Source organism: Hyperolius riggenbachi, chromosome 1, assembly GCF_040937935.1.
Source record: "Hyperolius riggenbachi isolate aHypRig1 chromosome 1, aHypRig1.pri, whole genome shotgun sequence".
NCBI lineage: Eukaryota > Metazoa > Chordata > Amphibia > Anura > Hyperoliidae > Hyperolius > Hyperolius riggenbachi.
In genome coordinates this window covers 526,900,465-526,913,966 of record NC_090646.1, presented here as the reverse complement: position 1 = coordinate 526,913,966, position 13,502 = coordinate 526,900,465, and the positions used below count along the sequence as shown (strand labels likewise).

The following is a 13,502-nucleotide window of genomic DNA, read 5'->3' as shown; positions in this document are numbered from 1 at the left end:
ACCCTGGAACAGCCTGGATTTATTTCAAAGAGAACTGTAATGTATTTTTTTTTTTTTTAAAGTTTAACATACCTGAGGCTTCCTCCCCCTAACAGACTTCCTGTGCTGGGACAAAATGATCCTCTGGTCCCCCGCCACGGCTCAATTTCGTGTTTTGGGACTTAAAGGGGAACTGAAGAGAGAGGTAGATGGAGGCTGCCATGTTTATTTCCTTTTAAGCAATATCAGTTGCCTGGCAGCCCTGCTGATCCTCTGCCTCTAATACTATTAGCCATAGCCCCTGAACAAGCATGCAGCAGATCAGGTGTTTCAGACTTTAAAGTTAGATCTGACAAGACTAGCTGCATGCTTGTTTCTGGTGTTATTCAGATACTACTGCAGAGAAGTAGACCAGCAGGGCTGCCAGGCAACTGGTATTGATTAAAAGTAAATAAATATGGCAGCCTCCGTATACCTCTTAGTTCAGTTTCCCTTTAAATGTTACAGGTGCCTGCACAGCCCTGGCCACGCTTGTCTCAGAGAGCATCCTGCATGTGCGCAAGGACGTGTGTGGCCTGCAACATTCGCAAAACCTGGAAGTGAGCCGTGGCAGGGGACCGGAGGATTGTTTCGTCCCATTGCGGGCACAGGCTGTCTGCAGGGGGGGGGGGGGGGGGGGGGGGAGGGCTAGCATTGCATTGCATTTCCCAAAGAAGGTCTGTTAAACAAGGTGTGTATTGAGATCTGCAGATATCAAAGACTATGAATGCATTTTGCAGGAACAGATCTTTTGCAGATACTGATCTTTTGAACGTATACAGCATCCTGCAAAGATTTTATCTGATGGGGAGTTCAGCTCAATAGAATAGACTGTGTAGAGTATGGCTCTCATACTACATGGAATGGGGTAAAATTGGTCTGTGATCTTGCCTTTTCCAAAGACTTTTATCTCAAGTGTGTAGTTCTAGTTTTGGCTACATACACATTGGGCTCTATTCTCAGACTTCCCGCATGCGGTAAAGTGCATGCGGGAAGTTACCGACCAAAACACCGCCACAATGAAATTCTCAAAATGTTCCACATTTTTTCCGCATGCGGAAAAAGTGTGGTAAAAGTGCGGGATTCATGCGGAAAAATTTCCACAAAAGTCGGTATTTTACGCAATAAAACAATTCTCAAATGTTCAGGCGCATCATTTTTGTCGTTAATTTTTTTTTATTTATTTATTTATTTTTATATCACCTACAAGTAGTAGGTGATATATTCCGCATCCCATTGACTTTAAGGAAGTCTGGAGGCTTAGGGCCTGTTCAGACTATGCGCGTTCCTGGACGTTTTCAGGGAACGTGTCTGGGTACCAAAAACGCATAGGAACGGCTCCTAATGCTTTTGAATGGGCTAGTTCACATGTATGCGTATGAGACGCATACGTTTCTCATCCGCATTGCTGCACGCAGTTCTGTGCGATACGCATAGAAACGGACGCAATGAAAGTCTATGGACGCGTATCAAAAACGCATACTATTGCGTTTTTAGCGTCCGTTTTCCTCTGCGGTTCCCATAATTTTTTTTTCCCCTGGGTCACGTGTGTGTGCAAAACGCAATAGAATATGCATTAGAATGCAAGAAAAACGCATTCTTCATACGCAGATAGTCTGAACAGGCCCTAAAGGGCTGTGCTTGCTGGACTTTAACTTTTTTTTTTTAAACACTTTTTCATGCGACCTTTTTACCGCATGATTCCCGCAAGAATAATGGCTGTTTCCGCATCTTTTTTTCCGCATGCGGCAAACATGCTGAAAAATGCGTAGTTTACCGCTGGCGGAAATATAGCGGTAAAATTTTGCAGAAAGGTTTGGTCTTTAAGAATAGAGCCCATTGCTGTAATTGCACAGTCCCTATATCATTATCCTTTCAGCACCTGTGATTATGTTTTTTTTTCCTTTTCTCCAGGCCACCTCAACAATGCATGTAGCAACCAATCACCCTTCTGTGTGCTTATGGAGAAAACCTAACCAGTTCATCGGGGTGATGAATGCTATGCAATTTTGTTTATGCAAATTTATTTAAATTTGATGCAAATATATGCAGCTTGAAAATGGACCAATCAAGTCCCACCCAGGTTTAAAAATTGATTGGTCCATTTTCAGGCTGCATTTTTTTTCCATAAAAATGCACATACATTTGCAGAAACTAAAAAAAAAAGTACATATTATTGATCATGGCTAGAAGCAGCAGTCACAAGTATGGCTAGGATGTAGGAGTATCAGCGATCTTTGGGTTTCCAGGAAATCAGCGAGCTGGAAAGCAGTGTGTACACTAACATACCGTTTCAGCATCTGTGGCCGCATTATATCATCCGATTACTGATGTTGTATTCGGAGTTGTACAAAGGTCACCACTTCAGCTTTTAAAGCAAGATGATAGCACTGAAATCCTAGAGGTTATGCACTTATTGTGGTTAAAGACAGCTGGATTTTAGAAAGCACAGAAGAAAACGCAAATATCTGGTCAGAACCCAGGACGGATCTAGACCAAGTTGCCCCAAGTTGCGCCTGGGGCAAAGTCAGGTTTTGGCGCCTAAACTGCCATTCCCCATCCACATTTTGCCGCCTTTTTAAGAATTTAACAAACTGCGCCTGGGGCAAGAGACCCCCTTGCCCCCCCCTAGATCCGTCCCTGGACTGTTCATTTGAGATAGGGCCAATATAAAGTATATTCAATAAGTGCAGCCTGTATCCTCCTATGAATATTCTACACGCTGCACGCCCGTTCTATACGGGAATCCTGAAACCCGTCTCCCTGCTGTGCATGGACTTCTCGCCCTGTGAAGAGGAACTGTTACTATCAGGCTATATCACACAGGGTTACAACACCCACCTGGCTCGCTTTGATCATCGGGGGATATCGCTGGCTCTAGAACTATCTCGGACCGGTTATTGCATTTCCAAGAAAGGTGTCTAATACACCTAACGAGTATTTCATCGGATCCTTCCCAGTCTCATTAGCACTAAAAGAAAGAGTGCGGGCTTGTGGACAGGTAAACCACACTCACGCCAAGGAAAGCACCAAGAAAAGGAGCGAATAATCATTTCTTTGGTTTTATTGGTAATAGCTCCCTAATTGCCCACATGATGAGTTGATGTGGAGGAATTAAGTTATGTAACAGATGCCTGCCCCCCTTCTCTGCTGGCTGTCTGCAGTGCTAATGAGGGCTGTTTGGTTTCACTCCACACCCATAAAACTCTGGTTGGATGTCAATGCTAATTCGTTTCAATGATGACAGGATAAAGGAGGTTCAATAGGGAATAAATTCCTCCTTAGCATCCTGCCCGAGCTGTGGGCTCCCTGCATATTTATAGTTCATTCCTGTCTCCTACTTGGTGTGGGAGAGAAGGGTGGGGAGTAAACAAGAGAGGAGGGAGGAAGGGAAGGGGGTGGTTTGCTTGTATGCCCCATTGTGTATACTCCAAGGGACACAAGACAAAACTCTTTCTGAGGGAGGCGAGGCTTGGTGGAGGTGAGTACCTCTACTACTGTCACTTGGTTGCATTTTACACAAGTAGAATCTGGATATCTGAGCGCATCTAGAGGAGTAGCGAGCTACACATCCCAGCTCAGCAAAGGTAAGTGTGTAAGCTGCTATATCTTCTGTATCAGGCTGTGCATGCTGCCTCGTTATTTTACATTAGCAAGCTGTCTAGACGACTTTATCTAAACTTCAACTTTTTTGGAAGATGGTATAACGCAAAAGAAAGTGTACTTACCTCTATATATTTCGCGTGTGACCTTCTATCAGTGTTATCTAGTACAACACTGACATGTTATGGAAATACACAGCAGGAGGACGACTAAAACACATGTGAACTTCGCCAGCCTCTCGCTGTAGTGAGGCAGAGACCAGGCTTGTTGAGGGAGTTGTACAAGGAACTCTTCTATAACAACATGCTGCAGCGCATCCACTCTATATGCTAATCACAGTCATTCGAAAAATAGGAGAGATTTGGAAAACCAAGGAGCTCCTCACTTACAGGGGTTATGGCAAGAGTTCATTGCTTCTGTGCCAAGGGGGGTCTCATCAGCCCAGGAACCTCTCGTCAGATCGCGTGTGTTCTGCTGCTTAGCGAAGTAATAAATGAGGTGTTCACATTCCTACCATAATATACAGCCTATATCCTCTGGTCTTGTGCTGATCGCCCTCACATAGGGAACATGGTGTAAAAAGAAGGGTAACTTTGCATAATACTTAATACTCGGCTATGTGATGACTAGAAGTGATGTATTAACCAAGTAGAATTCCCAGGAAATTCCTCGATCTGCCAGCGCAGCAAGTGTGTATTTTAGCAACTTGGTAGTACATGTGAAACTCAAAAGTGCTGGTATCCCTCTCAACTCGCGTATAATACTTCTGATAATATGTACTCTCATTAATGAGTAGCAAATGCACTCCAAGTAATTTTTCTGTTGCAATTAGTATCTCACAAGGATGCCTCAGGATTCAATGAACTTGTGTACGAGGACAGTCAGCATGTGGTTTAAAAGGTCGACTTTCTCTACTGTACCCGTAGTCAATACTGAAAGCATTGTGCTGCTAACCAGCTCACTGCTGCTGAATTGGTGGCTTGTCGTCTCTATAGATTGTGTTCTATGTTTAGCTGCCCAGTAACATGTTTGTGGATATATGTGAAGAACACAGATACACACTGGCAGGATCTCACCAATCTGGCACCGAGCGAAGCAGAGGCTGTGCGAATCCCTTTTCTTAGAGCGTGCAGAAATATAACGAGCCCTTCTGCTCATTGTGTGATTAATAAGAGAGGCAGTGAGAAGAGTGAATTCATATCAAAGAATAATGAAGCCCCCATTAACAAACGCACAGTGTGAAAGACTGCAGCATCCCTTCCCAATCACCACGTTTCCAGCGGATAGTGCTCGATTCAGACGCACGAGTTACAAAACATGCCTGAAGTGCAGGGATGTGACAGTCCTACAGAACATCTCATTGACTTGTATTACACTGTAAAGTGATCACTCGTAATAGAATACCCTAAGTCCTTCCACCTGTATTTCTCCAAAGAGCTGCTTATTACCGTGTACCACCTGCCTGCGTTTCCACGTGTAGTTTCAGCGCTGAACTCCTTGAAACACAGGGGGTCCCGTGGGCTGGAAAGCAGAGAGGAATGTAGCAGACGTATAGAACACTGGGACATGTCACATTCACTTTGGGAAACCACAGCCTCAGGAAAGGTAAGTATTACAGGAGGTGTTAATAAGCATTCAGCAGCAGGCAATGTGATTATTTGCACCACATAGAGTGCATCATCAATCCATTTATCCACATAAACATAGTAGCTCATGAGTGAGCACTAATCATTAGATTGCTTGGATGAATGCAGGGCTTCCACGGGAGGGGTACTCCTTTTGACTCACTGATGCACTTAGATGTGTGGAGACGCTGGGCAAGAATGCACGCTGTCTAAACTAGTGGTCACTTTGTATCATTTCTATAATGCAGACAGTCTCTGATCAGCGTCGGAATGAGACTGTCTCCCACATGTCTAAACCTTTCCAATTGTGAACTTACTGAACTAATGACAGTAAACGACTGAGCTTTACAGCTTTTGTAATAATGCAGCCCCCGTATCATGCACCGGAGCTATCTGCTCTAGCTTGGTTTGCAGGTACTTGTAGTTCCACTTCAAATACCAGCGTTAAAGTGTGTGTGCAAGTGCTTCATTCATATTGAAGAAGTCACGCCATCTTTTAAAACCACAGCCTTATAGAAATGTGTGTGCTGACTCTGTGGAAATGTATAGGCTTATGATGGACACTTATTGTATACAGGGGTAAAAAAAGTCATCCCCCAAGAGATTATGCTTTTCCTGGTGACCTTATAAATTAGCAGGTGGCGTTTTTCATGCACTCCGAAGTGAAGGCAGCAGAGAGCAATGCGTGTTTAGTGCTGAAGTGACAGCTCCGAGTGCTGAACAGCGGCTCTCTGTAGGCACACAGCACTGAGCGCTCTCCAAGGTGCTGAACATCAGCTCTCTATAGGCTCACAGTACTGAGCCCTCTGCAAGGTGCTGATCATCAGCAACTCTCTGTAGGCACACAGCACTGAGCGCTCTCCAAGGTGCTGAAGGGAAGCTCGCTGGCTTGCGAAGCAGCTCTGAAATTCAGCGTGCCCAGACTGCCGAGGGGAGCAGAGCCCGATAGGGGTATGTAACCCATTCCTCAGCTATGCATGGCCATCTGTTGCTATTTTTGTACCCATATGCTGTATGTGGATAATGAGTGATTTTATTACATGGCGTTTGCATGGTAAAGCAAATGGGTGGGCGTTTTGAGACAAAGATGCATGAAGCCTGTAGGAAACCCCAGTTGCAGTGTACCAGATATTAACTTGGCGTCCGTGACCAGACTTGTCCAACAAATACCCTGTGATACACGATTGAGGCACAGTTTGACAGGTACCCATGTGGTAAACTTGGTTGCAGCATGCTACCTTCAGTCCTCAAAAATTCTAAAAAGGGATACTTGACTCATCTGATACTGGTAGCAATGTTCTTGGCTGGTTCCAGTGTTTGTCTGGGATGTAATATTAGTTAATATTATTGACTGTTATGTTAATAAATGTAAAAGCAATTACTGAACATATATACCTTTTTTACATCTGTATATATAGAGTGTGCAACTTTTTCCATGCATATTATGCATCTTATTAGTGTAGAATGAGTGACATATGACACATGATGTGTTTTTGCAACTCTGTCATGCATATTATGCATCTTATTACTGTAGAATGAGTGACATGATACGCACAGAAAATCTTAAGCTTAATTCCTAAGTGGGCCATGTAACTATTTAATTATCTGCAAAGTTGTATTGGCTACTCAGAATTAAAGACTCAACATATCATTTATGGTGTATTCTATATGGAGAAATATATACTGTCATTAAAAATAAAATAGAAAAAGGTAATGTCTAGCTAAAAACTCTTTAGAGAGTTCTTACATTGGAATTGGACAATCACTGCAATGCAGTCTCTTGCGGCTCTTATAAAAGTCTTTATCATTAGTCACCATTTTAAAAGTTAATGGTACCTTTATAATTCCTCCTGGATTCTCTAAACCACAGCTGAACGTCTTGAGATGGCTTTTCATGCGCAGCCTCTGATAATTTTTTTTTTCCTTTAAGTTTTTATCAGACCCCCATCCCCATGTTTGTTTGTTTGTTTGTTTCTTGTTGCTTTTAGATGAGTAGTGCAGAATGCAGAATAACTTTGATGCTTCTATCACTCCGAGCTCAGTATATCTATTTAGTGTTCACTAAAGGCATTTTTTACCAAAATGAACCAGTAGTGGGGTGTTTATGCTTCAAAAATATTTATGCAAAATGTTAGTGTAATTCCTACTTAGAGACCTCAGTCAGTCAGTCAGTCAGTCAGTTAAGGCAGCTGGGCTGTCCCAGTCACAGCTTTTCAGACAGTGGTGTACAGAGACAATAAAATGTAGGATGCATCTATCAGTGCCTTAAGTACAAGTTGACATTTTCAAAACTTCTACCTGTGATGATGGACATTAGTGTGCATTATATATCACCCTTTGAGGGACAGTATTATTTTTATGACTAGTAGATGTTGGGGGTAAACACATTATTGGCAAGTGTGATTCCAGGAAACAGAACTCATATGCTTCATTGAGAATAATTTATAAAAAACTGCAGCCAGGTCAAATTAAGTACAAATAAAGCAGTTGGCCATAGCATGACTTGAGATCTCATTCTTTGCAATAGGCAACACATCTAGTTGTTTCTCCAGTTCTTATTTTGTCGTATTTTTCATAGATAATTAGCCTGTTGTTTCCCAATGTGGCAGATGACATAAGTGTGCAGACATTGCTGTTACTGGCACTTGCACAGCTTTGCTTAATATTTTAAACAACATTCATCTTGTAAGAGGCATCATACCTCCTCTGCACTTGGCTATGCTTGTGTATGGGAATTGACTTCTCATTCAGATATATAGGGATGCACATGAAAACTGAGCTTCCCACAGCTCATACACTCTGTAAATCTTGGCATCATTTTACAGGAAGCAGACTTGGGCAGATTCCCAAGGATTCAGGTTCACAAAAGTGCTAGTATAACCCAAATTATGTTATTTCCATTGCTGAATTCTAAGCACTGTACCCTAGGCAGAAATGTGTCACTTTGTTCCGTACACCTATTACCCATACAAACTATAAAATGTTTTGACATAGTTTGTCATTCATTGTTTCTCTTGAATACTTCACATTTAGATGAGCACGCTTCCCTCTCCATTCAGCTAAATGTCAGCAGGAAACGCGTAATGTGCGCAAATATATAAAATGTGGAGTAGTTGGCGCATTGTTTCAGACAATAGTTCCATGGTGCTCAGGTTTAATCTTAGCTGTAGGAGATACTGTAGCAAGTACATTTACAATGAATATAGAACAGCCAGTTTGCTTAGTTACCAATAAAACATGGATTTTGCTACAGAACGTTGTCTTTCTTGTTACCAAGTATAAAATTAGCATCATGAGTCACCAGAGTCCATGTAAACTAGTGGTAAATTGATATGGGATCTCAGAATTACTGAGCTCTGACTTGTTGCATTGTATCACCCCCGTTTTCATAAAAATGTACAAAAAGAAATGGTTGTGTCCGCACTCCAAGTGTTAGGTATGTTCATATAAGGTGTGCTAGCTACAGGACTAGAAGAGAAGTTCCATAAAGAGAGAAGCAAAAGCAATCCTGTACAAAAAGCTGCACCACCAATTATAAATATAACAAAGCTTTATTAGATATTAGAGTGTTCTGTGTGCCTCCCTCCACCCTTACTCCATGGCTGCCTTCATCTACCTCCCTGGGCTATGTATGTATACTCTGTAGCACATTGGTATCCATGATCCCTATATGCACTGTCCATACCTGATATGTTTCACCATTTCTCATGGCTCATTCAGCATATTATTACACTCTAGCACTTGTTTGTTCTCATGGTTGTTTATAGGAGATCTCTCATTGGTGGTCATATCTCAACTCTTTTCACTTCCTCAGCAATTAGTTTAGACCCGGGTCTCATTTACCCAATGGTGGTTTCAATCCCATGAACCCACCTTGAGTATCATTGTTGGCAGCCATTAGGGTTTATTTGAGATATAGGAGGTGAGGCATTTGTGATCTTGTTTCCACATAATACTGTATTGTGGTGATTTGCTGTTTATAGCAATCATTTTAAATGTTTTTATGATGTTTATGCAGAATATCTAATAAAGCTTTGTTATATGTATATTTATAATTGGTGGTGCAGCTTTTTGTACAGGATTGCTTTTGCTTCTCTCTTTATGGGTTTTCATAAAAATGAATGATTGTTGGCAGAAGGGTAACATGTTAAAATACTGTATGAAGAGCAGTGCGTGATTAATCAATCTGAGTTGACAATTGGTCACATTCCAGTAAACTTGTAGACAGCAGCCAAGTCTGCCAATCACAATCGCTTAAAAGACGGAACATTATGGCGGTAGGACACAGAGGTGCTACACTCGTTTTGGTGACACTTCAGTTGCTCCTGTTTTACACTGCCTGAGGAAGTGGGCTACAGACCCGTGAAACGCGTTGCAAAAATGTGAGTAAAAATAGATTATTAATGATAGTGTCATTATTGGGGTGGTAGATCATCCAATACCCCCATTTTATAATTTTTTAGTGCATTTTATTCTGATTGGCACCTCTGTAATCTCCTGCCAATCACAGTTCACTTATAACTAGAGCAATATAGTAGCCCTGTAGTGTCTACACTTTGGTGCCATTGTGACACAAGTAAAATAACTAATATTTGTTACCAATTTATATTTAACATGTGTCCATTATTTTAAAGTCTTAACTGTATCTTGTAGTAAGTGTTCACATTTTCTTGTTGCCATGGATATCCATACATATATATAAGAAGTAGGATCCAATGCAATGAATGGACATAAGCTATTCAGTATATAGTCTAACCATTTAGTGATCTGCCACACTGGATTTTGTCATGGGGTTAATATAGTTTTCCTCACTGTGGGAGGTCTCCTGCTATTCTTCCCTTTCCCTCCTCCATAGACCTGAGCCGGTACAATTGTGCTTGTTCTTATTCTGAGCTTTCATGTAAATGATAGTACATCATTCAGCCTTGCTTTGCACATTCATCTACCTTTGTATATAAATCTGCATATGGCTTGCAGCTAAGCTAGCAGCTGACTCTGTTGTCTGGGGCAACCATTGACAGTGTAGCTCTAAGGAATGCAATATAATTAGCTTGTCAGCTTTGGTAACATTGAGGGTTAGTGGATTAGTCACTCCAAATATCTTGGCAAATATATTGATTATGATGCAGCATGCCTATGATAAAGTAAATATATACTAGTTGACCTAAGCCCATTTAAAAACTGGCTCTAGGTCTGTCACAGCCGCCACATATCGGCCCGCCGCACACACGCACCCGCCTGGCCAGTCCTGCTCCTGTCCCAATGGCTGTCCGTGTGGGACATGCGCAGTAGCGCACGCGCACACACACACACGCACACACAGGGAAAGGACACATGGAAACATGTATAATATGTATAATATATATATATATATATATATATATATATATATATATATATATATATATATATAATAATAATTCATGCATGCCAACTATAAGTAACCTTTACATTTTATTATTCTTCATCTATATAGTGCCACTATCTGCCATGTTTCTGTACAGAGTAAAAAACCGACAACAGTAGGAAAACAAAAATGCATAACTAGTTTATGCGCAGCACAATCTTAACATCTAGCAACACAAGTACACTAATAGTATTTCTCTGCGCCTATCCCTTTCAATCCCACAATCTGTACAGACTGCAGACACCCATATGGGAACAAGTGACTGTCACCACAAAAGCAGGAGTCAAGGCTTGGTTCAAATGCACAGATTGATGCTGTTTATTAAAACCAGAAGTAAAACTCACATTGTGGGTCCATGCACAGTGGACCCTGTTGCATAACACTGTATCAATAATTTTGCACTCAGTCGCCAATAAAGTGCTCAGTGTGTCAATGATATCTGTTCTTCCTAACCATGTTTTGGTCTTTTGCTTTCGTCAGGGGATTCATCCACTAATGTTGGTGAAAGGCAAAAACTTGGTTGTGAAGGAGAATGAATGAGGACGTATGTGTGCAACCTCAGTGAGTTGGGCGACTGGAGAGCCTAATGACAGCTCTCCCCACTACCACAAAACTCCCTAACGGCGTTAAATACTATTTTCCTGTAACGATTGGTGTAGCAAAACAGGAGTCTGGTTATTGTGTGATCTGCAGTATCACCAATAATCCACACACTATACCTGATGATGTGGTGATCTGCAGAATCACCAATAATGCACGTATAGCTAACAAGGTAATAACAATAGTGTATAGTGCTTGGTGCAACTGTAATACTGATCAGTTGGGTAAAACCTCACCAGAGGAGCTGGCGGGTACTATCAGTAATGAACCTCACCAGTGACAAGGGCTCACTGGTGAGTAGAATGGTTAGACAGATCGGTTTGGCAACAGGCGGGCAGATACAGTACAAAATCGGCAGGCAAGAGGATAGAGATATTCAGGCAGAGTAAGCAACAGAATCAGATGGGCTAAAGTACAGAATCGTTAAGCGAGAGCGAAGTCAGAAGAGAGCCAGAGTCCTACATAGGTAATCAAGCAATATAATAACAATAGTAACAATAAATCCTAGTCTTGTGTGAAATCCCTGGTTTCCTCCCAGATCAAGCACACTGGATCTATCTAAGGTCTGAGTGCTAACACGTAGCATTCGCAACAGCAGACAGTTTGCAAGTGACTCCAGAAGGCTTAAGAAGCGGAGGAGACCCCCTCGGCCACGCCCATACCCATCAACCAATCGGAAACGCCAAGAGTCTCCTCTGACGTCAGCCGACCGGCAGGTCAGCTGACGCGCCTTCTCCCCGCATAAAGGTCCTGTCTCTGCGCGCGTGCGTGCGTGACAAAGCCACCCTATGAGCCAATGACAATCCCCTCCTCAGCGTGCTAGACGCCAGAGGGACGGGAGAAACGCCCGACAGAGAAACCGAAGCAGCTGCAGGGGTATCCTGACTGCCTGCAGCTGCATCTCCAGAGAATGTTACATTTCCACTCCTAGTTGTCGCAACTCGGAGGGAGATGTAATTCAGGGTCTGGCAGCCCCCGAATTACCCTTAGGTGCCCTGCGCAGCATTACATTGCTGCTATGGGGGGCCTGGTTTCAGTGCCCGGTGGTGAGTTCAATGCGCCGAAACCACCTGTTTTGGAATGAACATTCTCCAAACCTACTTAATGGTGTTGATATGTCATTGAAGCATTTAGCACTTTGTAATTGAGTGCAATATTATTGATACAGTTTTATGCAAAGAGGTCCATTATGCATGGATCCACAATCGGGGCAGCATGGTGGCATAGTGGTTAGTGGCTGAAATCCCAGCCAGGTCCACATCTGCAAGGAGTTTGTATGTTCTTAGTGTCTGTGTGGGTTTCCTCCATGCACTCTGGTTTCCTCCCACATCCCCAAAAAACATACAGATAAGTTAATTGGCTTACCCCTAAATTGGCCCTAGACTGATACATGCACTACATGATACATACATAGACATAGGACTATGGCAGGGATTAGATTGTGAGCCTCTCTGAGGGACAGTTAGTGATGACAGTATACTCTGTACAGCGCCGCATAATATGTTGGCGCTATATAAATACTTAAATAAATGATGTGTGTTTTTAATTCTGGTTTTCCGTGTGTGTGTGTGTGTTTTTTTTTTTTTGTTTTTTTTTTTAATAAACTGTACCCTTCTGCATTTGAATTCAGCCTTCACTTTAATACATCTTTTTGTGGTGATGGTCACTTGTCCCCATATGAGCACTGGGTATCTGCAGGCTGTACAAATTGTGGGATTGAAAGTGATAAGCGCTGAGAAATACTACTATAGGACTATTCTCCATTGTGGATTGGGATACTCTGGCTGCTGATTACTGTTAACCCTCGTGGCGGTCTATTAAAAACCGCCAGGGGCAGCACAGCAGTTTTTGCAGCGGCATCCTCCCACCCTCTTCGATCGCCTCCGGCGATCAAGCCCGTCTGGAAATCCCGTTCTGAACGGGATTTCCATTAGGGCTTCCCCCGTCGCCATGGCGACGGGTGGGATGACGTCACCGATGTCGTGATGTCAAAGGGAGTCCCGATCCACCCCTTAGCGCTGATTGGCCAGGCAGCGCATAGGGTCTTGGGGGGGGGGGGGGGCGCGGCAGGTAGTGGCGAATTGGCGGGTAGCGGCGGCGATCGGAGTGCACACACAGCTAACAAAGTGCTAGCTGTGTGTAGCAGAAAAAAAATTATGCAAATCGGCCCAGCAGGGCCTGAGAAATTCTCCTGCGTGGCTTACCCCGAACTACATTCGGGGTTACCGCCAGGAGGGGTAACTATTGGC

The 13,502-nt window shown here is 42.8% G+C and overlaps 1 protein-coding gene across 6 annotated transcripts in view; it reads left to right on the top strand.

The window, feature by feature from the left end:
* Nucleotides 1-13,502, top strand: part of NOS1 (nitric oxide synthase 1) — a 459,584-nt gene that overhangs the window by 266,886 nt on the left and 179,196 nt on the right. For 3 of the 6 annotated variants that reach the window (XM_068246093.1, XM_068246039.1, XM_068246103.1), the window contains exon 1: nucleotides 3,509-3,605. The exons of 2 other annotated variants lie outside the window; for them this stretch is intronic. The gene's annotated coding sequence lies outside the window, so the exon portion shown is untranslated. One more of the 6 variants, XM_068246067.1, reaches the window with a different exon arrangement.